The sequence below is a fragment of the Nerophis ophidion genome, linkage group LG24 (assembly GCF_033978795.1).
Source record: "Nerophis ophidion isolate RoL-2023_Sa linkage group LG24, RoL_Noph_v1.0, whole genome shotgun sequence".
Lineage (NCBI taxonomy): Eukaryota > Metazoa > Chordata > Actinopteri > Syngnathiformes > Syngnathidae > Nerophis > Nerophis ophidion.
In genome coordinates this window covers 39,862,680-39,890,603 of record NC_084634.1, presented here as the reverse complement: position 1 = coordinate 39,890,603, position 27,924 = coordinate 39,862,680, and the positions used below count along the sequence as shown (strand labels likewise).

General features: G+C 43.1%; 1 protein-coding gene across 2 annotated transcripts in view; it reads left to right on the top strand.

Moving 5' to 3' along the window:
- The first annotated feature begins 14,305 nt into the window (after nt 1-14,305).
- LOC133542180 (uncharacterized) overlaps nt 14,306-27,924 on the top strand; it is a 32,155-nt gene continuing 18,536 nt past the window's right edge. Inside the window, exon 1 of one of the 2 annotated variants that reach the window (XM_061886064.1) lies at nt 14,306-14,531. The gene's annotated coding sequence lies outside the window, so the exon portion shown is untranslated. Of the gene's footprint in view, nt 14,532-14,554; nt 14,806-27,924 lie in introns of those variants that run through there. The other variant, XM_061886066.1, reaches the window with a different exon arrangement.

Genomic DNA, 27,924 nt, shown 5'->3' with positions numbered 1-27,924 from the left:
TACCATGGTTTCATATTAGTTCCACCTGCTACTCGCTGTAATCTTGATTACTGCCAGTATTTAAGCCTGCCTTCTACCTCGGTTCATCCTGGATCTTCTGTTTGCGTAAGCAACGTTCACGTGGGTATCTTATGTCTCGTTCTTGTGCTAAGTTTCATCTTAGCCTCCCGTGCGCTCGGCACGCTACTCTTTGGACTCTTGACTCCCTGCTAAGTATTAGCTTAGCTTCTCGTGCGTAGGAACGAGCTTTCTTTTGCCTTTTTGTACCAATGTTATTTTATTTTTGTACATTAAATCAAGCTCTTACCTGCTATTCCTGTCCCGTCTGGTCCATATTGCATCTTGGGGGGACAAAACGCGCACCCACATGCGTGCACCTCGTGACAATCAATCAATCAATCAATGTTTATTTATATAGCCCTAAGTCACAAGTGTCTCAAAGGGCTGCACAAGCCACAACCACATCCTCGGTTAAGATCCCACATCAGGGGAAGGAAAAACTCAACTTAGTGGTATGTCAATGACAATTAATCAATCTTACACATCATTTTGCACCTATCACTTAGAGTGGCATACACATACCACCTACTCATCAAGCCCAATAAGAACTGATTCCTGCAGTGGCGTCGTCTCCTTCCCCTGCCGTACATAACAATCAGTGTGTAAACGATATCACCACATGGGCTTAGGAATACTTCAGAAAACCATTGTCAGTAGCTACAGTTGGTCGCTACATCTACAAGTGCAAGTTAAAACTCTACAATGCGAAGCCAAAGCCATTTATCAACAACACCCACGTCTGCGGTCCCCTCATTGTCATCCCATTGGGTTGAGTTTTTCCTTGCCCTGATGTGGGATCTGAGCCGATGATTGTCGTTGTGGCTTGTGCAGCCCTTTGAGACACTCGTGATTTAAGGCTATAGAAGTAAACATTGATTGGTTGGTTGATTGATTGATTGATTGATTGATAGATTGTAGCAGTATTTCATCCTCGGTTTGTTCAGGTTCAAAAAGATAAAGTTGTGAATCTTCATTCGTCCCAAAATAGTCGTCTTCATTGTTTGTTACCAAGTCTGCCGTGATTAGAACACCTGCTCGCATTTGTTTTGGGATGTAGGAACACACATTTGTTGGCGGATGTTGCAAGTGTGTTGCTACGGAAACGGAAATAAATGCGCTCATGACTTTGACTGACTTAGAGACATGAATGATATTTTCATCTTTCTGTATCATTGGTCTTATGTTGTATTGGATTAATCTTCACCCGGGTATGTTGTATTTGCACTTTCCACTGTACCCATTAGACCGGGGCCATAGCTGTGGGCCCCCATGCAGTACTTGGTTGTAATACCCGTTTCCACCACGTGTGGCAGTATTGGCATTATCAAAACAAACAGAAGAAGTCTGGAGCTAAAGCCATAGAGAAGTTTCTTCAGTGCAAAAAATATGACTAAAACGGTGAAGCTGTTTTTTTAACATGCACTTAGATTTATTGACAGTTTAGTTAGGAAAGATATTTTATTATCATTTATCATTAATTTAGTTAGAATGTATTTATTTTTGTTTAAGTTTAGTATATATGAGTCCCTTGTTCCATCCATTTCTACCGCTTGTCCCTTTTAGGCTGGCGGGGGGCGCTGGAGCCTATCTCAGCTACAATCGGGCGGAAGGCGGGTTACACCCTGGACAAGTCGCCACCTCAGCGCAGGGCCAACACAGATAGACAGACAACATTCACACACTAGGGACCATTTAGTGTTGCCAATCAATCTATCCCCAGGTGCATGTCTTTGGAAGTGGGAGGGGCCTATCCCCAGGTGCATGTCTTTGGAGGTGGGAGGGGCCTATCCCCAGGTGCATGTCTTTGGAGGTGGGAGGGGCCTATCCCCAGGTGCATGTCTTTGGAGGTGGGAGGGGCCTATCCCCAGGTGCATGTCTTTGGAGGTGGGAGGGACCTATCCCCAGGTGCATGTCTTTGGAGGTGGGAGGGGCCTATCCCCAGGTGCATGTCTTTGGAGGTGGGAGGGGCCTATCCCCAGGTCCATGTCTTTGGAGGTGGGAGGGTCCTATCCCCAGGTGCATGTCTTTATATCCATCCATCCATTTCTACCGCCTATTCCCTTTTGGGATCGTGGGGGGCGTTGGCGCCTATCTCAGCTACAATCGGGCGGAAGGCGGGGTACACCCTGGACAAGTCGCCACCTCATTACAGGGCCAATATATATATACTGTATATATATATATATATATATATATATATATATATATATAGATAGATATAGATATATACTGTATATATATGTGTGAGTGTGTGTGTGTGTGTGTGTGTGTGTTATTGAGGATGGTGAATTTATGAAAAGTTGAGTTTCCCTTTAAAAACAGGAAGTGCAACTTTTGAGGCCTGGCAGGTCGTTGCTGGCCTCCTCTGCAATGGACACTTAAGTCCTTTTTTTTTTCTCTTTCTTTTACAATTTATACTTCAAAAATAGACCAAAAACAAAACGTCCACCACAGAGGAAACATTTGAAGACAATAAGAAATGAGACAAAATGTAAAAAAGAGAAGTCAAGTCTAATGTGTCCCCAGAACAATCCAGACATGGATTAGTCATCATAAAATCAAACTAATGATGATAACATTATTTAAAATATAAAATAAAATATCCATCTATCCATTTTCTATCGCTTATATAATTATATTTAATTTTCCAAAGAAAACAAAAAAATATCATAAATACAAATAAAATATAATAAACCTATAATTAATACAAACATAATAAATTATAAAGATTAAACTTATTATAAAATGTATTTAATTGTTATTTTTTATATGTTAAAGTGTAATAATCACATTGTCTAATATTGTTGTATTTGTCATCAAAAGTGTTCAGTTAGTTTGCTTTTATTCAAATGACACTTCCTGCGGTCAGAGAAATGACGTCACCAGTGAGCATGACCACGTGCAGCTGCTTCCTGCGCGAACACGTCAGTCACGTGGTCTGCTCTGCTCTCAGTGTGCTGAGTACTTGCAGTAGCAGCAAACTGCCGCTCGAGGGCGCCAAAGCCCTGCGCAACACTGTTTTGCCAGCTATGACCTCCTCTGCCGTTCTAATGTTTTATTCTACTGATTGGAAGTTATTTAAAAGTGTCTTTCTTTGCTTTTAAAGTACATGCAGCATTTTCTTTCTAAAATAAGACGTATGAATACTTTCTATTTTGCCTGTTAGTCAGGTTTGCGAGCGCTTTATTATTGGCATGAGGTGATTGGTCAAAAGCCCCTCACGTGACTACAGGGCGCCATGTTGGAGACCAGTTCGGACTCGTGATGTGCGATACTGCTTATTTCCTTTACGATTCGATACCGAGTAGCATTAAGGCTGGTATTGGTGGTACCGACACTTTGTACAAATATACCTTATTTGTCTGCTAACATATAAAAGGTGTGTGTGTGTGTTTTTTTTTAAAGAAAAAGAAAAAATTAAGGAAAAAAGAACGAAACAATAACAGTAAACGCTGAAATTTTTAAGTAAATATTTGCTGATAAAATACTTAGTCACCTGTATCATAACATTTTGTCTTGAAATACTATATATATATATATATATATATATATATATATATATATATATATATATATATAGTATTTCCTTGAATTGCCGTAGGGTATATAGTATGCGCCTGCCTTGAATTACTGCCGGGTCAAACTCGCTTCCCAAAATAATTAGCGCATGCTTAGTTTTACCGCCGGGTCAAACTCGTGACCTCACGAGTGACACTTCCCCTGTCATCATTTTCAAAATGGAGGAGGCTGATTTCAATACCGGTAATTTGAAATCGCATAAAGGGAAGAAGATTAAGAGCTATTCGGTAGGATTTAAGGTCCAAGCTTACATCACACTCAAATTTTTACTGCATGCCTTTGGTAAGTGCCGGAACGAGAAGAGGTTTTGAAATATTTAGTGCATGCTTACTTTTACCGCATGCCTTTGGTAAGCGCAGGAGTGAGAAGAGGTTTTAAAGGAAATACGGTATGTATATATATATATATATATATATGGTGACCAACTACATCTGACCTTTGGGACTGGCAAAAAAGGGTTTCTCTCGCAAGCTTGCTCGGGGATAAAATACTTATTGCGTCACTCTCTGTTCCAGAAGACCTCCCATAACAATTCTGGATTGGTCACATCTTTGTAAGAAGGTCACTGTTTCTAATTAGATTCAGGGCAGGTTGTGTGTGAGTGACAACGGTGTGGTTATAAATGTCAGCTTGTAGTCCTAAAGATCCAGTATATCCTTGTAGTCATTCAGCATTACAAAAATTGAGGTGAAGGAACTAGCTATTTTTCAAACTCCTGCCTTCACTGTATTGACTGAAGCTTTCACTCTCTTCTGTTTGCTTCCTCTCTGAATCAACTCCACTCAGCGCCCGCACGAATACAAGATGGAGCAATATGAGTCAGTCTCTCTCCTTGTCAATCACACTAACAACAAAAGGCCCACCTTCTAGTGTGTAACATTTTCCATATTCTTTTCGTGATACTTTTAGCCGGAGTGGTAGTTTTAAGACTCTATGTGTCCTGCATGGCTAATATTCTTTTCAGATTCCGATTCACTTTATTAATCCCCGAGGAGGGAATTGAAGATTTTCAGCACAATCCCACCCAAGATCAGACAAACATTGCAGGGAGACAGAAAAAGGATCGCTGACGGGTCTGCTGACTTACAAAAAACAGGTGAGAAACAGGTAAACGTTGGGTAGGGGGTGAGGGGAGTAAAAAAAAATATACAGTCAAAGGCTGGACTCCAGGGAGGGGGTCCAGACAGAGGCCAAGGAAAAAAACTCATAGCCAAAGCACACATAAACAAGTTACATAGAATCAACAAAACTTGCAACAGAGGGAAGGGAGTGGGGGCTACGGAGGCCAGCTTCTGCTGTATAAGCGCGAGTCAGCCGTCCATTACCATGAATTGATTAATCTGGACCCCGATTTAAGCAAGTTGAACTTATCCGGGTGTCACCATTTAGTGGTCAATTGTACGGAATATGTACTGTACAATCTACTAATAAAAGTCTCAATCAATCAATCAATCAATCAATGTGTATTTATATAGCCCTAAATCACAAATGTCTCAAAGGAATGTACAAACCATTACGACTACGACATCCTCGGAATAACCCACAAAAGGGCAAGGAAAACTCACACCCAGTGGGCAATCAATCAATCAATCAATCAATCAATTAATCAATCAATCAATCAATCAATCAATCAATCATTCGCCCCGAAGGGATTCAGGCGTTGAGAGCATTGGATGGTGGATGGATGCATGTGTGTGTAGACCTGGAGCGTGTCTCTGTTCCGCGGCCTTGGTCTGATTGCAGCCGCCAGTCAGTCCAAAGTCAACAACAACAAGTGTGTGTCCATGAGAGAAAAGAAGGGACTTTGTTGTGTTTTCGCTGCACTGTCCTTCAGGAGAGTCTCAAAGCCAGAGAAACAATCCCAGTTAAAATGTTTGGTATGCCAGTGAAAATAAAGTTTACTTTTCACTCTATATTGTCTATTACTGGCCCTCAAATTCATCGTGCAGGGCAGACGGTCGGATGTTATCCAAATCACAAGAATGTCCACAGTTCTTCCAGTGTCCTCCAACCATTTGTGGCAGCTTTGGGGTACTTTGAAGACTGCCATCCATCCATTCATCCGTCCAGCCATCCATCTTCAACCGCTTATGTGGAATCTGGTCGCAGGGACCACAGCTCCACAGAGACCCCCAGACTTGCCCTTCCAGAGTAACATTAGCAATTCCCTCCTGGGGTTGCGAAGTGTTCCCAGGCCAGAGAGGAGATATAATCCCCCCATCCGGTCCTTGGCCTGCTCGGGGGTCTCCTCCCATTGGCAGGTGCAATGAGGACCTCTCTTTGCGTGAACATGGTGTTTGTTGTCGCAAGTCCATGACTAGCACCGAAGTCCAATAACAATCTCAGGTTTGGATCAGGGAGACCGTTCCTCTTAATCACGCCAGTCCAAGTATCACGGTCATTGCCCATGTTTCACGTTGAAGTCCCCCAGCAAGACTATGGAATCCTCTGCGCCCCATACAAGACCTCATGCAAGGTATCCAAGAAGGCCAAATACTCTAAACTCTTGTTTGTGCGTACGCACAAACAACAGTCAGAGTTTTCCACCCTCCAACCCTGAAGCGAAGGCAGGCAACCCTCTTGTCCACTGGAGTGAACTCCAACATACAGGCACTCAGCCGGGGACTCGTGAGTATCCTCACACCCGCCCGGGCGAGGAACTCCAAAAGTGAACAAGATCCATCCCTCGTCCAGGAGTGTGGTTTCAGAGCCCTTGCTATGTGTAGAGGTAAGCCCTACCAGATCCAACCGGTACCGTTCTACCTCCTGCACCAGCTCAGGCTCCTTCCCCACCAGCGTAGGGACGTTCCACATCCCAAAAGTGAGCCTCTGCTGCCCCGGATTGGTCCGTCTGGAGACTCCACTTTCACTGCCATCCAATCAGCAGTGCAGCCAACCCCACTTGTGGTGGGCCCACATGGCGGAGAAGATGGTGTGTCCACATAGTTTCTTCGGGCTGTGGCTAGCCCAGCCACCAGGGGCTGGCTGACCAGCCCTTCCTCCGGGTCTAGCTCCGTTACCTTCGGGCTGGGTAACAAATCCTCTTCTTGTTTGGTTCATAGACAGTATCCTAACCCTGATGGGCATCCGGGTGCTACACCTTGCCCGAGGGTGACCCGGAACTATGTAAGGCAGGGGAGTTCAACTCCCTGAGGCTTTATAGAAGCCCACATGCCTGGTTGAAGACTGCCAGCAGCTTCCAATTTGGCAAAAAACCACAGCACCGCTTATTCCAATCAGCAGATGTCCTCGACTGAAAGGGTCACCAGCCACTCCTTCTCCTCCCGAGAGTCCGTTGTGTGTCCAGCAACAAGACAAGCAGGTTCCCCCAAATCCGAGATCTTGTCATTTTGGTTGAGGCCAGTTATTTAGTTGCAATGTTTAGATTTGGTGAGCAGTGCAAAAAGAGGCAACAAGAAACTTGAGAGAACACAAAGAAGCAAGCAGGAGAGATAAGGGAGAGGAAAGGGGAGCGTCCGCCCTCGATGAGAGCCCGTGAAGAGACAGACTCCAGGCAATCAAGCCGAATGATGAATGAACATTGAATACATTAATGCTCACTTTTGTATTATGTGCGGTCCTGGTCTATGAAGGTTTGCATGTATTAAAACACTCGATAGCGCATGCAAGCCATCAACAACACCCGTGAGCCATTGAGCTTGTTTCTGCAGCGTATGATTACTAGAACCCCCACGATGCAAGGAGGATGAGATGCAAATGTCATCGTTTAGCAGCCACCATGTGATTAATTGAGATTGTTTTGCATTTTTATTCAGCACCTCGGAGTGTGGCGATGACAGACGAGGTGCGTGTCAACACATCTTCTAGCCAGCAAAGATCTCTTTGAGCTTCTGAATGACCGAAGGGCGGATTTGAAGCAAGCACACACCAAAGTGAATCAAGTCTGAAGGCATTCCTTTAAAAATACATTTAAACTTTGGGCATTTTCTTCCTCCCGGATCATGTATGTAAAGCTCTTTCAAAATATTGGCACAGTTCTTTGTTTATAAGTCTGCGGACAATAGAGCGTTTTGTATTGGGGCTCCAGTACTCTGGAAGGTCCTCCTGGTAACAGTTCGAGATGCTACCTCAGTAGAAAAGTCCCATTTTAAAACTCATTTGTATACTCTAGCCTTTAAATAGACCCCCCCCCCCTTTTTAGACCAGTTGATCTGCCGTTTCTTTTCTGCTCTGCCCCCCTCTCCTTCATTGAGGATCCGCGAACCACAGATGAGACGCTAGCTGTCCAAAGTCGGGACCCAGGGTGGACCACTCATCTGTGCATCAGTTGGGGACGTCTCAAGATGATCTCCTGCTGGCCCCACTATGGACTGGACTCTCACTATTATGTTAGATCCACTATGGACTGGACTCTCACTATTATGTTAGATCCACTATGGTCTGGACTCTCACTATCATGTTAGATCCACTATGGACTGGACTCTCACTACTATGTTAGATACACTATGGACTGGACTCTCACTATTATGTTAGATCCACTATGGACTGGACTCCAACTATTATGTTAGATCCACTATGGACTGGACTCCAACTATTATGTTAGATCCACTATAGACTGGACTCTCACTGTCATGTTAGATCCACTATGGACTGGACTCACACTATTATGTTAGATCCAGTATGGACTGGACTCTCACACTATTGTGTTAGATCCACTATGGAATGGACTCTCACACTATTATGTTAGATCCTCTATGGACTGGACTCCAACTATTATGTTAGATCCACTATGGACTGGACTCACACTATTATGTTAGATCCAGTATGGACTGGACTCTCACACTATTATGTTAGATTCACTATGGACTGGACTCTCACTATTATGTTAGATCCACTATGGACTGGACTCTCACTATTATGTTAGATCCACTATGGACTGGACTCCCACTATTATGTTGAATCCACTATGGACTGGACTCTCACTATTATGCTAAATCCACTATGGACTGGACTCCCACTATTATGTTGAATCCACTATGGACTGGACTCTCACACTATTATGTTAGATCCACTATGGACTGGACTCTCACTATTATGTTAGATCCACTATGGACTGGACTCTCACTATTATGTTGGATCCACTATGGACTGGACTCTCACACTATTATGTTAGATCCACTATGGACTGGACTCTCACTATCATGTTAGATCCACTATGGACTGGACTCTCACACTATTATGTTAGATCCACTATGGACTGGACTCTCACTATTATGTTAGATCCACTATGGACTGGACTCTCACTATCATGTTAGATCCACTATGGACTGGACTCCCACTATTATGTTAGATCCACTATGGATTGGACTCTCACTATTATGTTAGATCCACTATGGACTGGACTCTCACTATTATGTTAGATCCACTATGGACTGGACTCTCACTATCATGTTAGATCCACTATGGACTGGACTCCCACTATTATGTTAGATCCACTATGGATTGGACTCTCACTACTATGTTAGATCCACTATGGACTGGACTCTCACTATTATGTTAGATCCACTATGGACTGGACTCCAACTATTATGTTAGATCCACTATGGACTGGACTCCAACTATTATGTTAGATCCACTATAGACTGGACTCTCACTGTCATGTTAGATCCACTATGGACTGGACTCACACTATTATGTTAGATCCAGTATGGACTGGACTCTCACACTATTATGTTAGATCCACTATGGAATGGACTCTCACACTATTATGTTAGATCCTCTATGGACTGGACTCCAACTATTATGTTAGATCCACTATGGACTGGACTCTCACTATTATGTTAGATCCACTATGGACTGGACTCTCACTATCATGTTAGATCCACTATGGACTGGACTCCCACTATTATGTTAGATCCACTATGGATTGGACTCTCACTACTATGTTAGATACACTATGGACTGGACTCTCACTATTATGTTAGATCCACTATGGACTGGACTCCAACTATTATGTTAGATCCACTATAGACTGGACTCTCACTGTCATGTTAGATCCACTATGGACTGGACTCACACTATTATGTTAGATCCAGTATGGACTGGACTCTCACACTATTATGTTAGATCCACTATGGAATGGACTCTCACACTATTATGTTAGATCCTCTATGGACTGGACTCCAACTATTATGTTAGATCCACTATGGACTGGACTCACACTATTATGTTAGATCCAGTATGGACTGGACTCTCACACTATTATGTTAGATTCACTATGGACTGGACTCTCACTATTATGTTAGATCCACTATGGACTGGACTCCAACTATTATGTTAGATCCACTATAGACTGGACTCTCACTGTCATGTTAGATCCACTATGGACTGGACTCACACTATTATGTTAGATCCAGTATGGACTGGACTCTCACACTATTATGTTAGATCCACTATGGAATGGACTCTCACACTATTATGTTAGATCCTCTATGGACTGGACTCCAACTATTATGTTAGATCCACTATGGACTGGACTCACACTATTATGTTAGATCCAGTATGGACTGGACTCTCACACTATTATGTTAGATTCACTATGGACTGGACTCTCACTATTATGTTAGATCCACTATGGACTGGACTCTCACTATTATGTTAGATCCACTATGGACTGGACTCCCACTATTATGTTGAATCCACTATGGACTGGACTCTCACTATTATGCTAAATCCACTATGGACTGGACTCCCACTATTATGTTGAATCCACTATGGACTGGACTCTCACTATTATATTAAATCCACTACGGACTGGACTCCCACTATTATGTTGAATCCACTATGGACTGGACTCTCACACTATTATGTTAGATCCACTATGGACTGGACTCTCACTATTATGTTAGATCCACTATGGACTGGACTCTCACTATTATGTTGGATCCACTATGGATTGGACTCTCACTACTATGTTAGATACACTATGGACTGGACTCTCACTATTATGTTAGATCCACTATGGACTGGACTCCAACTATTATGTTAGATCCACTATAGACTGGACTCTCACTGTCATGTTAGATCCACTATGGACTGGACTCTCACACTATTATGTTAGATCCACTATGGACTGGACTCTCACTATCATGTTAGATCCACTATGGACTGGACTCTCACACTATTATGTTAGATCCACTATGGACTGGACTCCCACTATTATGTTGAATCCACTATGGACTGGACTCTCACTATTATGCTAAATCCACTATGGACTGGACTCCCACTATTATGTTGAATCCACTATGGACTGGACTCTCACTATTATATTAAATCCACTACGGACTGGACTCCCACTATTATGTTGAATCCACTATGGACTGGACTCTCACACTATTATGTTAGATCCACTATGGACTGGACTCTCACTATTATGTTAGATCCACTATGGACTGGACTCTCACTATTATGTTGGATCCACTATGGACTGGACTCTCACACTATTATGTTAGATCCACTATGGACTGGCCTCTCACTATCATGTTAGATCCACTATGGACTGGACTCTCACACTATTATGTTAGATCCACTATGGACTGGACTATCACTATCATGTTAGATCCACTATGGACTGGACTCTCACACTATTATGTTGGATCCACTATGGACTGGACTCTCACTATTATATTAGATCCATTATGGACTGGACTCTCACTATTATGTTAGATCCACTATGGACTGGACTCTCACTATTATGTTGGATCCACTATGGACTGGACTCTCACACTCTTATGTTAGATCCACTATGGACTGGACTCTCACACTAGTATGTTAGATCCACTATGGACTGGACTCTCACTCTCACTGGACTATTATTTTGAATCCACTATGGACTGGACTCTCACACTATTATGTTAGATCCACTATGGACTGGACTCTCACTATTATGTTAGATCCACTATGGACTGGACTCTCACTATTATGTTGGATCCACTATGGACTGGACTCTCACACTATTATGTTAGATCCACTATGGACTGGACTCTCACTATCATGTTAGATCCACTATGGACTGGACTCTCACACTCTTATGTTAGATCCACTATGGACTGGACTCTCACACTAGTATGTTAGATCCACTATGGACTGGACTCTCACACTCTTATGTTAGATCCACTATGGACTGGACTCTCACACTAGTATGTTAGATCCACTATGGACTGGACTCTCACACTCTTATGTTAGATCCACTATGGACTGGACTCTCACACTAGTATGTTAGATCCACTATGGACTGGACTCTCACACTAGTATGTTAGATCCACTATGGACTGGACTTTCACACTATTATGTTAGATCCACTATGGACTGGACTCTGGTCCCCTCCAAGGTTTCTCATTGTCATCCCATTGGGTTGAGTTTTTCTTTGCCTGATGTGGGATCTGAACCGAGGATGGTGTGTGGCTTGTGCAGCCCTTTGAGACACTCGTGATTTAGGGCTATGTAAGTCCACATTGATTGATTGATTGATTGATTGATTGATTGATTGATTGATTGTATTGAATAGCAAAAAAAATTTAAACGTGAAAAAATAAAGAAATCAAATATTTGACCTCACAATTTGTAGGACCATTCGACGCTGTAGAAGCCAGCAACATCGCTCGTAGTCGCTTGATTCGAGTGGAATTGGCGGACATTTCACCATTTCATGGCCGGGACAGCTGAGCGAGCTTGTAGGGTTGGCCGACATGGTCTGAGTTTGTCGATCAAACTAGCTCTTTCTGCTCGGATGAGGGTTTCTTTCATACTTTCTCAGATTAGGGCTTTTTTCTGCTCGCGTGAGGGTTTCTTTCTGCTTGGATGAGGGTTTCTTTCTTACTTTCTCAGGTGAGGGTTATTTTTTCTGCTCGGATGAGGGTTTCTTTCTCGAATCAGGGTTGCTTTCTGCTCGGATGAGGGTTTCTTTCTTACTTTCTCGGATGAGGGTTTCTTTTTCTGCTCGGATGAGGGTTTCTTTCTTACTTTCTCGGATGAGGGTTTCTTTTTCTGCTCGGATGAGGGTTTCTTTCTTACTTTCTCGGATGAGGGTTTCTTTTTCTGCTCGGATGAGGGTTTCTTTCATACTTTCTCAGATTAGGGATTTTTTCTGCTCGCGTGAGGGTTTCTTTCTGCTTGAATGAGGGTTTCTTTCTTACTTTCTCAGATGAGGGTTATTTTTTCTGCTCGGATGAGGGTTTCTTTCTTACTTTCTCGGATGAGGGTTTCTTTTTCTGCTCGGATGAGGGTTTCTTTCTTACTTTCTCGGATGAGGGTTTCTTTTTCTGCTCGGATGAGGGTTTCTTTCATACTTTCTCAGATTAGGGATTTTTTCTGCTCGCGTGAGGGTTTCTTTCTGCTTGAATGAGGGTTTCTTTCTTACTTTCTCAGATGAGGGTTATTTTTTCTGCTCGGATGAGGGTTTCTTTCTCGAATCAGGGTTGCTTTCTGCTCGGATGAGGGTTTCTTTCTTACTTTCTCGGATGAGGGTTTCTTTTTCTGCTCGGATGAGGGTTTCTTTCTTACTTTCTCGGATGAGGGTTTCTTTTTCTGCTCGGATGAGGGTTTCTTTCATACTTTCTCAGATTAGGGATTTTTTCTGCTCGCGCGAGGGTTTCTTTCTGCTTGAATGAGGGTTTCTTTCTTACTTTCTCAGATGAGGGTTATTTTTTCTGTTCGGATGAGGGTTTTTTTCTCGAATCAGGGTTGCTTTCTGCTCGGATGAGGGTTTCTTTCTTACTTTCTCAGATGAGTGTTTGTTTCTGCTCCAATGAGGGTTTCTTTCTGCTTGAATGAGGGTTTCTTTCTTACTTTCTCGGATTAGGGTTTCTCTCTGCTCAGATGAGAGTTTCTTTGTTTCTTTCTATGTTGAGGGTTTCATTCTGCTCAGATGAGGGTTTCCATCTGCTTGAATGAGGGTTTCTTTCTTAATTTCTCGGATTAGGGTTTCCCTCTGCTCAGATGAAGGTTTCTTTCTTACTTTCTTGGATGAGGGTTTTTTTCTGCTCGGATGAGGGTTTCTTTCTCGAACGATGGTTTATTTCTGCTTGGATAAGGGTTTCTTTTCTACTTTCTCGGATTAAGGTTTCTTTCTCCTTGGATGAGGGTTTCTTTCTGCTTGAATGAGGGTTTCTTTCTTACTTTCTCGGATGAGGGTTTTTTTTCTGCTCAGATGAGGGGTTTTTTTTCTGCTCGGATGAGGGTTTCTTTCTGTTGGATGAGGGTTTCTTTCTTACTTTCTCGGATGAGGGTTTTTTTTCTGCTCAGATGAGGGGTTTTTTTTCTGCTCGGATGAGGGTTGGCTGCCGCTCGAGCTAACTACCTTTGCCGCCTCCACAGCGATGCATGTTGCATTAATGCAAAGGTGAAGAGTGGGAGGTAGAGGGCAGGCTGAGAAGGCTACGAGAGGGACTGAGAGAAGAAAAAGTGTGTGGGAGCTGTTAGATACTGGAGCTGGATTGTGTTGATTCTTCCTGACGGTATCCAGTTTTCTTTGTTTGAGGTCTAACTAAATATCGAGTATGCCCGTAAATTGAGAGAAATGATGGACAGATGGGGAGAAAAGTTGGGGTCTTCCAGCTGTATGGAGGAGAGTACAGGGGGAGGGTGAATGGAGGAGAAGCACACCTCAAAGGGAGGGAGAGCGGGAGAGAGAACAGGAGAGGAGGAGGAGGCTTTGCGTTGGTGTGTTGGTTGGCAGGGAGAGCGCAAAAAAAAAAAAAACGGAAAAAAAAGCCTTCCTCTGACAGAAGGCATGATTCACAGCAGAGCGAGAGAGAGAAAGAGAGAGAAGAAGGGGAGAGCCGTTGGAGCTGACGAGAAGGAGAAAAAAAAAATCAAGGACCGGGATCAAGATGTGAGATGCGCGGGGAAGGAACAACATAGGCAGCATCCCGGTAAGGACAAACACAGCGTTTGAGGCGCGAGGACGATGTGTAGCCTGGCTGGGATCCGGTCTGATTCCAGAACATAGAGCAGGTGGCTGAAGGAGGGATGGCGAGCGCCGGGATGGAGGGATGCTGTCGGATGGCAGTCCACTCGCTCCGCTAATGCGCACTTAGGAGCATTCATTTCAACATTTCCCTTTGACTCAGGGAGTTTGTGTTGGCAGTTTGTGTGACGGGATCAGCGAGCTCCACCGACCCGAGTCCATGTAGGAAAGCAGGAGAGGTAAAGGCCAAGCTTTTTGCTTCGGTCAACAATTTATACCTTTTTTATTTTAATTTTTTTCCAAGTTACGCGTTTAAGCAAACTTAAGTTTGTGTTGAACAAGCACAATTAGAGTTGTGCTCGTTACTTGGCAGAGCACAGCCCTGGGGACTTGACCAGAGGCGTCAGGGCGAAAGGGTTTTGAAGTTTTACCATCTTTTCATCATGCAAGGCCTGCCAGGAGAGTGGATCAACAAGTGGTCTCTATATTGAAGATCTATGTCATCATGTATGATGATCCTCCTGGTGGTGGGGAGGTGTACCCTTTATGGAGGATGGCTGTGTGTGACTTAGACTGCTGGACAGGCAGTCAGCACACCATCCTGGACAGAATCAGGTCAGGGTCCAGTGGCATGGAGTCCAAGATGACCGGGGACCCTTTTCTGCTGCAGCCTTCTTCCGCCATCGCAGACGTTGTGGTAGTTCTTAAAATCTACCGTCTTCAGCCTGCTCCGCCGTTGAGGTCTTCATTGTATCCCTGGTTAGGGGGCAGTCAGGTACTAGGTCTTTCCCGAGGCCCATCAATCAATCAGACGATGTCTATTTATATAGCCCTAAATCACAAGTGTCTCAAAGGGCTGCACAAGCCACAACGGCATCCGCGTTTCAGCGCCCACATAAGGGCAAGGAAAAACTCACAACCCAGTGGGATGTCGATGAGAATGACTATGAGAAAAGGTGGAGAGGACCGCAAATTGTGGATCTAGCTTAATAGTGAGAGTCCAGTCCATAGTGGATCTAACATAATAGTGAGAGTCCAGTCCATAGTGGATCTAACATAATAGTGAGAGTCCAGTACATAGTGGATCTAACATAATAGTGTGAGAGTCCAGTCCATAGTGGATCTAACATAATAGTGTGAGAGTCCAGTCCATAGTGGATCTAACATAATAGTGTGAGAGTCCAGTCCATAGTGGATCTATTATAATAGTAAGAGTCCAGTCCATAGTGGATCTAACATAATAGTGTGAGAGTCCAGTCCATAGTGGATCTCACATAATAGTGAGAGTCCGGTCCATAGTGGATCTAACATAATAGTGAGAGTCCAGTACATAGTGGATCTAACATAATATTGTGAGAGTCCAGTCCATAGTGGATCTAACATAATAGTGTGAGAGTCCAGTCCATAGTGGATCTAACATAATAGTGTGAGAGTCCAGTCCATAGTGGATCTATTATAATAGTAAGAGTCCAGTCCATAGTGGATCTAACATAATAGTGTGAGAGTCCAGTCCATAGTGGATCTCACATAATAGTGAGAGTCCGGTCCATAGTGGATCTAACATAATAGTGAGAGTCCAGTCCATAGTGGATTTAACATAATAGTGAGAGTCCAGTCCATAGTGGATTTAACATAATAGTGAGAGTCCGGTCCATAGTGGATCTAGCATAATAGTGAGAGTCCAGTCCATAGTGGATCTAACATAATAGTGAGAGTCCAGTCCATAGTGGATTCAACATAATAGTGAGAGTCCAGTCCATAGTGGATTCAACATAATAGTGAGAGTCCAGTCCATAGTGGATCTAGCATAATAGTGAGAGTCCAGTCCATAGTGGATCTAACATAATAGAGAGAGTCCAGTCCATAGTAGATCTAACATAATAGTGAGAGTCCAGTCCATAGTGGATCTAACATAATAGTGTGAGAGTCCAGTCCATAATGGATCTAACATAATAGTGAGAGTCCAGTCCATAGTGGATCTAACATAATAGAGAGAGTCCAGTCCATAGTGGATCTAACATAATAGTGAGAGTCCAGTCCATAGTGGATCTAACATAATAGTGAGAGTCCAGTCCATACTGGATCTAACATAATAGAGAGAGTCCAGTCCATAGTGGATCAAACATAATAGAGAGAGTCCAGTCCATAGTGGATCTAACATAATAGTGAGAGTCCAGTCCATAGTGGATCTAGCATAATAGTGAGAGTCCAGTCCATAGTGGATCTAACATAATAGTGTGAGAGTCCAGTCCATAGTGGATCTAACATAATAGTGAGAGTTCAGTCCATAGTGGATCTAACATAATAGTGAGAGTCGAGTCCAGTCCATAGTGGATCTAACATAATAGTGAGAGTCCAGTCCATAGTGGATCTAACATAATAGTGAGAGTCCAGTCCATAGTGGATTCAACATAATAGTGAGAGTCCAGTCCATAGTGGATTCAACATAATAGTGAGAGTCCAGTCCATAGTGGATCTAGCATAATAGTGAGAGTCCAGTCCATAGTGGATCTAACATAATAGTGAGAGTCCAGTCCATACTGGATCTAACATAATAGAGAGAGTCCAGTCCATAGTGGATCTAACATAATAGTGAGAGTCCAGTCCATAGTGGATCTAGCATAATAGTGAGAGTCCAGTCCATAGTGGATCTAACATAATAGTGTGAGAGTCCAGTCCATAGTGGATCTAACATAATAGTGAGAGTTCAGTCCATAGTGGATCTAACATAATAGTGAGAGTCGAGTCCAGTCCATAGTGGATCTAACATAATAGTGAGAGTCCAGTCCATAGTGGATCTAACATAATAGTGTGAGAGTCCAGTCCATAATGGATCTAACATAATAGTGAGAGTCCAGTCCATAATGGATCTAACATAATAGTGAGAGTCCAGTCCATAGTGGATTCAACATAATAGTGAGAGTCCAGTCCATAGTGGATTCAACATAATAGTGAGAGTCCAGTCCATAGTGGATCTAGCATAATAGTGAGAGTCCAGTCCATAGTGGATCTAACATAATAGAGAGAGTCCAGTCCATAGTAGATCTAACATAATAGTGAGAGTCCAGTCCATAGTGGATCTAACATAATAGTGTGAGAGTCCAGTCCATAATGGATCTAACATAATAGTGAGAGTCCAGTCCATAGTGGATCTAACATAATAGAGAGAGTCCAGTCCATAGTGGATCTAACATAATAGTGAGAGTCCAGTCCATAGTGGATCTAGCATAATAGTGAGAGTCCAGTCCATAGTGGATCTAACATAATAGTGAGAGTCCAGTCCATACTGGATCTAACATAATAGAGAGAGTCCAGTCCATAGTGGATCTAACATAATAGAGAGAGTCCAGTCCATAGTGGATCTAACATAATAGTGAGAGTCCAGTCCATAGTGGATCTAGCATAATAGTGAGAGTCCAGTCCATAGTGGATCTAACATAATAGTGTGAGAGTCCAGTCCATAGTGGATCTAACATAATAGTGAGAGTTCAGTCCATAGTGGATCTAACATAATAGTGAGAGTCGAGTCCAGTCCATAGTGGATCTAACATAATAGTGAGAGTCCAGTCCAAAGTGGATCTAACATAATAGTGTGAGAGTCCAGTCCATAATGGATCTAACATAATAGTGAGAGTCCAGTCCATAGTGGATCTAACATAATAGAGAGAGTCCAGTCCATAGTGGATCTAACATAATAGTGAGAGTCCAGTCCATAGTGGATCTAGCATAATAGTGAGAGTCCAGTCCATAGTGGATCTAACATAATAGTGAGAGTCCAGTCCATACTGGATCTAACATAATAGAGAGAGTCCAGTCCATACTGGATCTAACATAATAGAGAGAGTCCAGTCCATAGTGGATCTAACATAATAGAGAGAGTCCAGTCCATAGTGGATCTAACATAATAGTGAGAGTCCAGTCCATAGTGGATCTAGCATAATAGTGAGAGTCCAGTCCATAGTGGATCTAACATAATAGTGTGAGAGTCCAGTCCATAGTGGATCTAACATAATAGTGAGAGTTCAGTCCATAGTGGATCTAACATAATAGTGAGAGTCCAGTCCATAGTGGATCTAACATAATAGTGAGAGTCCAGTCTATAGTGGAGCTAGCAGGAGACCATCCCGAGCGGGGACGGATCAACAGACCAGAGATGTCCCCAACCGATGCACAGGTCCACCCCGGGTCCCGACTCTGGACTGCCAGCACTTCATTCATGGCCCCTGGACCTGCCCCCCCACCCACCTACAAGGGAGAGGGGCGCAGAGGAGAAAATAAAATAAATGGCAGATCAACTGGTCTAAAAAGGGGGTCTATTTAAAGGCTAGAGTATACAAATGAGTTTTAAAATGGGACTTAAATGATTCTACTGAGGTGGCATCTTGAACTGTTACTGGAAGGGCATTCCAGAGTATTGGAGCCCCAATAGAAAACGCTCTATAGCCCGCAGACTTTTTTTGGACTCTGGGAATCACTAATAAACCGGAGTTCTTTGAACGCAGATGTCTTGCCGGGACATATGGTACAATACAACCACCAGGGGTAACAGTCGTAAAGGGGTTAACCTACTAGTTCCCCAAGACCCCATAGAGGAGTCACTTTAAAGTCATGCCAAGTACGTAATCATAGATTTATGATCCACGACACCAGGAGAGTTCCAAAGTTTGCGAGTAAATAGATCAATCTCTTGGAACTTCCCGAGCCATTTTGAGAGGTAACGAGGTAGCCAGTCACGTGGTCCGTGACACAAAAATCCCTTCCCCATCGACAACGACGCTAATCGAGCATACTTTGTGGGAACTGATTACTTTGGGAACTGTTATTATCCAGAACCTTGTATTTTTTGAGCCCGAACACAAAGAGGATGAGCGGTGAATTTTAGGGGGCTTTATTGAAACATGATAATAAACTTACCATAACAAACCGTGGTAAATCAAATCCACCATGTCGATAAAGATTCAATCGCAATCCTTACAAAGGGTTACGAAAAGTGTCTTTTCGCCACCTCGGGGGATATCTAAGTGGGCTTGGGTCTCGGTCCATGGCCACATTTGTCGACTGGCAGGTGAGAGATGCATGAATTCTAATCTAGAGTGTCCTGGGCATGAGGTCAAAGTGGATCCGGCAGTGGAGGCTTCTCTATGGGGTCTTGGGGCACTAGGAGGTTAACCCCTGTACTACTGTTACCCCAGTTGGCCCTTGGCAAAGGCCTAGTACCTGACTGCCCCCTAGCCAGGGATACGGTGAAGACCTCAACGGCGGAGCAGGTGGAAGACGGTAGATGTAAGAACTACCACAAAGGCTACGATGGCGGAAGAAGGCACCCCCACATCCATGTGGGCCCAGTTATGGGGAAATAACGACCCAAGACTTACAGGCGTCGAACACATTTCCAGTGAGGGTTGGACTCCGTCAAGACTGTCCTTTGTCACCGATTCTGTTCATAACTTTTATGGACAGAATTTCTAGGCGCAGTCAAGGCGTTGAGGGGTTCCGGTTTGGTGACCGCAGGATTAGGTCTCTGCTTTTTGCAGATGATGTGGTCCTGATGGCTTCATCTGACCGGCATCTTCAGCTCTTACTGGATCGGTTTGCAGCTGAGTGTGAAGCGACCGGAATGAGAATCAGCACCTCCAAGTCCGAGTCCATGGTTCTCGCCCGGAAAAGGGTGGAATGCCATCTCCGGGTTGGGGAGGAGACCCTGCCCCAAGTGGAGGAGTTCAAGTACCTAGGAGTCTTGTTCACGAGTGAGGCCAGAGTGGATGGTGAGGTCGACAGGCGGATCGGTGCGGCGTCTTCAGTAATGCGGACGTTGTATCGATCCGTTGTGGTGAAGAAGGAGCTGAGCCGGAAGGCAAAGCTCTCAATTTACCGGTCCATCTACGTTCCCATCCTCACCTATGGTCATGAGCTTTGGGTCATGACCGAAAGGACAAGATCACGGGTACAAGCGGCCCAAATGAGTTTGGGTCTCTCCCTTAGAGATAGGGTGAGAAGCTCTGTCATCCGGGAGGAACTCGAAGTAAAGCCGCTGCTCCTCCACATGTAGAGGAGCCAAACGAGTTGGTTCGGGCAACTGGTCAGGATGCCACCCGAACGCCTCCCTAGGGAGGTGTTTAGGGCACGTCCAACCGGTAGGAGGCCACGGGGAAGACCCAGGACACGTTGGGAAGACTATGTCTCCCGGCTAGCCTGGGAACGCCTCGGGATCCCCCGGGAAGAGCTAGAGGAAGTAGCTGAGGAGAGGGAAGTCTGGGTTTCCCTGCTTAGGCTGTTGCCCCCGCGACCTGACCTCGGATAAGCGGAAGAAGATGGATGGATGGATGGACTTACAGACTGATTGCTAACCCTATGGAGCGTCACAACGACTGTGATGGCGGATAAAGGCTGGACTCCATGCCACAGGACCCTGACCAGGATCTGTCAAGGATCCTGGTCTGTCTGTGCACCAGTCTCCCCACGTTAAACTAAGTCACGCACAGACATCCTCCATAAAGGGATACACTCCTACCAGGAGGATCGTCATACTCGCTTCGAGTGACCGCCGATGATAATTAATCGAGAATTGACTTTTGCAGTTTGAAACTAGGATGAACTCAGTGCTATCAATGCACCGCTAAAATAGGCCGTCTGAGTTAGCACTTTTAATAACAACATCACTCTTATTTGGTTAATTTTCAGGTCAGGACTAGTAAATGGAGTATTGTTGGCACTTTCTGGATGTTTTAGAGCAGGGGTCACCAACGCGGGCACCAGGTCGCCCGTAAGGACCAGATGAGTCGCCCGCTGGCCCGTTCTAAAAATAGCTCAAATAGCAGCACTTACCAGTGAGCTGCCTCTATTTTTTAAATTGTATTTATTTACTAGCAAGCTGGTCTCGCTTTGCTCGACATTTTTAATTCTGAGAGAGACAAAACTCAAATAGAATTTGAAAATCCAAGAAAATATTTGAAAGACTTGGTCTTTACTTTTTTAAATAAAAATAATTTCTTGTTTTACTTTGCTTCTCATAACTTTCAGAAAGACAATTTTAGAGAAAAAATACAAGCTTAAAAACGATTTTAGGATTTTTAAACACATATACCTTTTTACCTTTTAAATTCCTTCCTCTTCTTTCCTGACAATTTAAATCAATGTTCAAGTATTTTTTCTTTAAATTATTGTAAAGAATAATAAATACATTTTAATTTAATTCTTCATTTTAGCTTCTGTTTTTTCGACGAAGAATATTTGTGAAATATTTCTTCAAACTTATTATGATTAAAATTAAAAAGAAAATATTCTGGCAAATCTAGAAAATCTGTAGAATCAAATTTAAATCTTATTTCAAAGTCTTTTGAATCCCTTTTAAAATTTTAGTTCTGGAAAATCTAGAAGAAAAAATGATTTGTCTTTGTTAGAAATATAGCTTGGTCCAATTTGTTATATATTCTAACAAACTGCAGATTGGATTTTAACCTATTTAAAACATGTCATCAAAATTCTAAAATTAATCTTAATCAGGAAAAATGACTAATGATGTTCCATAAATTATTTTTTTAATTTTTTCAAAAAGATTAAAATTAGCTAGTTTTTCCTCTTCTTTTTTTTCGTTTGAATTTAGAATTTTAAAGAGTGGAAATTGAAGATAAACTATGTTTCAAAATTTATTTTACATTTTTTCATGTTTTCTCCTCTTTTAAACCGTTCAATTAAGTGTTTTTTTTCCCATAATTTATTGTCTACAAAAACCTTCCTTAAAAGGAAAAAAAATGTATGACGGAATGACAGACAGAAATACTAATTTTTTTAATGTACCGTATATAGATTTATTTATTAAAGGTAAATTGAGCAAATTGGCTATTTTTGGCTATTTATTGAAGTGTGTATCAAACTGGTAGCCCTTGGCATTAATCAGTACCCAAGAAGTAGCTCTTGCTTTCAAAAAGGTTGGTGACCCTGCTCTATAGGCCATGAACTGGTTCCATACATCAAAAATCATGAATACTTAATTAGATGCATTATATCACACTCCTTTGCTTCATAAACTATAACACAAAGCTACAAAGTCAATGTTTTGTTGGGATAACTTACGTTGACCTACATTGGAATGGCTTTTAAATAATGCACCATTGCGCCCTTCCTTGTTAACTTATGCTCAATCGATACATTTATTTTCATTTGACAATTGTGTATGTGGAGGGGGGCGTGGCCTACGGGCCTGCAGCGAGGCGAGGTGCGCCAGGACCAGCCTCGGAGTCAGCGACCGGTGTGTAGGGGGCCCACCTGGGCCTTGTTATCTCATCACCCGTCGCTCTGTATAAGCAGCAACCGGGAGGGGAGACGTTGTTGGAGCTGGGAGAGAGCAAGAGCATGAATCAGTACCCAAGAAGTAGCTCTTGCTTTCAAAAAGGTTTCGAGGGTATAATGAGAGAACTCTACATCTGTTGACTCGGTTGTTATATATTTGTTTACAACTTGTTTACCAAGCATATGTGTTCTTGTCTTACATAAGGATTGTGAATGATAAACAGCCCATTTCTTTACCATTTTCAAGAATATCCAGTATGACTGACCTAATAATGTGGTCAGAGTGCAGAAACGTTACTCCAATGATTTCAATCTCCGGAACTCGCCGAAGGTATTCGGAGCAGAATATTCAAAATGGGTCACAGAATTTGTGGTATTTTGTGATGTTTTAGAAGGTATTTTCACATACTTTGCGGATGGTTATATGGATACGATGAAACACAATTAAGCGTACAAAGTCAACTTGTGTTTCCACTCTACTGCTACTTGAAAGGGGCTGCGTGCAACTTGCTCAAAATTACATTTTAACCCAAATATGACAAAAACACCACAGGCTACCATATGTTACCATCCATCAGTGGTTTAACAGAACGTTGGATTTAAAAAAAAAAAAAGTCCATATTTTTGACAATGAAAATTTCTCGTCGGGTCGAGGAAAATTTGTGTGTTCATGCCGTCTATCGTACACGCCCGGAGCATGTGTACATACCTGAAAGCAGTGGGGTAGAAGAAACTAACAATTGGTTGTTGTGTCAATGCTAGCCATTCGCTAAACTTTGCCAAATCGTCATTATTAACTTGTCCACTTGATTTGGGGTAAGCACTCCATTTATGCCGGCATAGCTTGACTCCAATTTTTTTATTTGGAATAGAATAACATGGACTTTATTGTCAGTTTAACAGAATGTTGGATTTTTAAGAAAATGCCTAGATTTTTGTCAGTCGAACAAAAATTTCTCGTCGGGTCGAAGAAAAAGTTGTGTTCATGCCGTCCCTCATACACACCCGGAGCATGTGTACATACGCGAAAGCAGTGGGGTAGAAAGAAACTAACAATTTGTTGTTGTGTCAATGCTAGCCAGTTGCTAAACTTTGCCAAATCGTCATCATTAGCCTTTCCAGTTAATTTGAGATAAGCACTCCATTTATGTTGGCATAGCTTGACTCCAATTTTCTTATTTAGAAATAGAATAGAATGGGCTTTATTGTCATTGTATTTGCATATATAAGGAGATTAATGACTCCCACTTAAGGTGAGGTAGTGGGAACAAATATGGGATGAAAATAAATTACACAAGAAGTAATAAAGTTAAACTAAGAACTGAAATAAATAGACTACTATCCAATAATAATAATAATAATAATATATTTTATTTGTAAAAAATCACTTTACATTTAGCAAACAACCTCAAAGTGTGACAGTGTATTTAAAAAACAATATAATAATACAAAGATAATTTAAAAAAATAAAAATAAAAACTAGAACAGCCTAATAGCTAGAACTAGTATGCATACATCTAAAAAAAGGCTTTTTTTTTTTTTTTTTTTAAAGAAGGGCTTTTTAAGCCTTTTTTTTAAAAGCATCCACTGTCTGTGGTGCCCTCAGGTGGTCAGGGAGAGCGTTCCACCGACTGGGAAAGCCCGGTCCCCCATAGTTCGTAGCTTTGTTCTTGGAGGTTGGAGGAGGTTAGCCTATTTTGAGCGGAGGTGTCGTGTGGAGGATTTGGGGGTGAGGAGTTTTTTCAATAAAAATAATGAGCAATCCTGTACAATACACAAAATACTGTACAATACACACAACAAGAAAAGAGTACCGGAGTAATAAATAACAATTAGTGTCGGATGTATTGCACTCGAAGGGTAATATTGCACAGTAGGGTATTAGGATAAGATATTGTATAGGAGTGAATTATTTATTATAAGTTAGAGTTGAAGATGGTGACAGCTCTGGGAAAGAAGCTGTCTCTGAGCCTGTTTGTTCTGGCCCTGCCCGATGGTAGCAGGTCGAACTGGTGAAAGCCAGGGTGTGTGCTTACATCTTCAAGTCCCGCCCACCTCGCTCTCTCGGGCTCCGTCTGACCCAACGTTTCACCCTCTTCTTCGCGCTCGCTTCTAAATTCCGAATGTCATCCTCAGTATATTCAGCTTCAAAAAGATAAAGTTGTGAATCCTCATTGGTCCGAAAACAGTCCTGTTCCTTGTCTGTTACCAAGTCTGCCATGATTGGAACACACACGCGTTTCCGAAAGAAGAATACACATTTTGTGAGAAATGCGTTGCTATGGGAACAGAAATGTATGCACTGAGAAATTTCATTCCCTAAAATGCTTAACATTATGAAAATATGGTAAATATTGTACAAAACCCAAAAGCAGTGAAGTTGTCTTGTTGTGTAAATGCTAAATAAAAAGAGACTACAACAAATCTTTTTCAAATTATATTCAATTGAATAGACTGCAAAAACAAGATATTTCAAGTTGGAACTGTAAAATTGTTGTTGTTTTTTTTGCAAATTAGCTCATTTGGAATTTGATGGCTGCACCATGTTTCCAAAAAGCTGGCACAAGTGGCAAAAAAGACGGAGAAAGTTGAGGAATGCTCATCAAACACTTATTTGGAACATCCCACAGGTGTGCAGGCTAATTGGGAACAGGTGGGTGCCATGATTGGGTAGAAAAGCAGCTTCCATGAAATGCTCACAAACAAGGACGGGGCGAGGGTCACCACTTTGTCAACAAACGCCTGAGCAAATTGTTGAAGGACAACATTTCTCAACCTGCTATTGCAAGGAATTTAGGGTATTTCACCATCTACGCTCCGTAATATCATCAAAATGTTCAGAGAATCTGGAGAAATCACCATGATATTACGCACCTTGGATCCCTCAGGCGATACTGCATCAAAAAGCGACATCAGACTGTAAAGGGTATCACCACATGGGCTCAGGAACACTTCAGAAAACCACTGTTAGTAACTACAGTCAGTCGCTACATGTCTAAGTGCAAGTTAAAACTGTACTATGCAAAGCCACAGCCATTTATCAACAACACCCGGGGCCGAGCTCATCTAAGATGGACTGATGCAAGGTGGAAAATTATTCCGTGGTCTGGCTAGTCCACATTTCAAATTGTTTTTGGAAAGAGTTGACGCCCCGTCCTACGGACCAAAGAGGAAAAGAATCATCTGGATTGTTCTATGCGCAAAGTAAAAAAGCCAGCATCTGTGTTGGTATGGGGGTGTATTGGTTTTGGGGGTTTGCACCTCGACATCATATGCTGCCTACTGACGCACAAACACGTATTCCTATTTATAATGTGGTGCGGTGACACCATTACTCTCTACTTATTCTTTCCCATTCCATTGTGTGAGCAAAACAAAGTTGGCAGTGAAAAATAAATAAAAAAAGCTAATTTGAATCTTTTCATCCTTTGGAGTTTTGCCTCGAAAGCCTCCGTCTGTCCAAGGACTTATTCTCTGGGACTGTCAACAAAATACAGTACAGGAATATAACACTATTACCAGCGTGGTGTACCCTGACTTTGGTGTCCCGAGAGAGACAAGCGGTAAAAAAAATATCAAAAAGAACTTAAAAATATATATCTTTGAAGTTGATAGAATCAATATTTGGATCTGACATTACTGGAAACACCATCATTTTCATCATTATTTCACTTTCATTCATTCATTTTGTAGAGGTTGCCCTCTAGTGGGTTCTCCTGACCACTACATACTGGCACGAGAGCCCAGTATTCAGGTTGTATCAGGTCTTTTAATCTCAAACACCAGTATGGTTTGCTTCTCAGCACTTGCGTTAGGACTTTTCAGTCCCTGTTTTGCTCTCTAGTGGGTCTCTCTCACTCGCTCCAACTCCCAACCCTGTGTCTCTCTCCGGCTGCTGCTAATGAGTGTGGCAGGTGATTGGATGATTAGTCCCAGCTAGGTAATCTTATCGCCTGCCACCTGTGCTTCGGGGCCGGTCCTCCCACATACCGCGCCGCGGCAGGCCCGCAGACCACGCCCCCCCCCACACACACATTTATTCTTTTATTTCACGCAATGACACAAAAATGTACAAACTAGACCAGTGGTTCTCAAATGGGGGTACGCGTACCCCTGGGGGTACTTGAACGTACCCCCAGTTTTTAAATATTCTAAAAATAGCAACAATTGAAAAATCCTGTATAAATATATTTATTGAATAATCCATTCATCCATCCATTTCCTACCACTTATTCCATTTGGGGTCACACGTGGCGCTGGTGCCTATCTCAGCTACAATCGGGCGGAAGGCGGCGTACACCCTGGACAAATCACCTCTCATCACAGGGCCAACACAGAGAGACAGACAACGTTCAACCATTTAGTGTTGCCTATCAAACTATCCCCAGGTGCATATCTTTGGAGGTGGGAGGGGCCTATCCCCAGGTGCATGTCTTTGGAGGTGGGAAGGGCCTATCCCCAGGTGCATGTCTTTGGAGGTGGGAGGGGCCTATCCCCAGGTGCATGTCTTTGGAGGTGGGAGGGGCCTATCCGCAGGTGCATGTCTTCGGAGGTGGGAGGGGCCTTTCCCCAGGTGCATGTCTTTGGAGGTGGGAGGGGCCTATCCGCAGGTGCATGTCTTCGGAGGTGGGAGGGGCTTATCCCCAGGTGCATGTCTTTGGAGGTGGGAGGGGCCTATCCCCAGGTGCATGTCTTCGGAGGTGGGAGGGGCTTATCCCCAAGTGCATGTCTTTTGAGGTGGGAGGGGCCTATCCCCAGGTGCAAGTCTTTGGAAGTGGGAGGGGCCTATCCCCAGGTGCATGTCTTCGGAGGTGGGAGGGGCCTATCCGCAGGTGCATGTCTTCGGAGGTGGGAGGGGCTTATCCCCAGGTGCATGTCTTTGGAGGTGGGAGGGGCCTATCCCCAGGTGCATGTCTTCGGAGGTGGGAGGGGCTTATCCCCAAGTGCATGTCTTTTGAGGTGGGAGGGGCCTATCCCCAGGTGCATGTCTTTGGAGGTGGGCGGGGCCTATCCCCAGGTGCATGTCTTTGGAGGTGGGAGGGGCCTATCCCCAGGTTTATGTCTTTGGA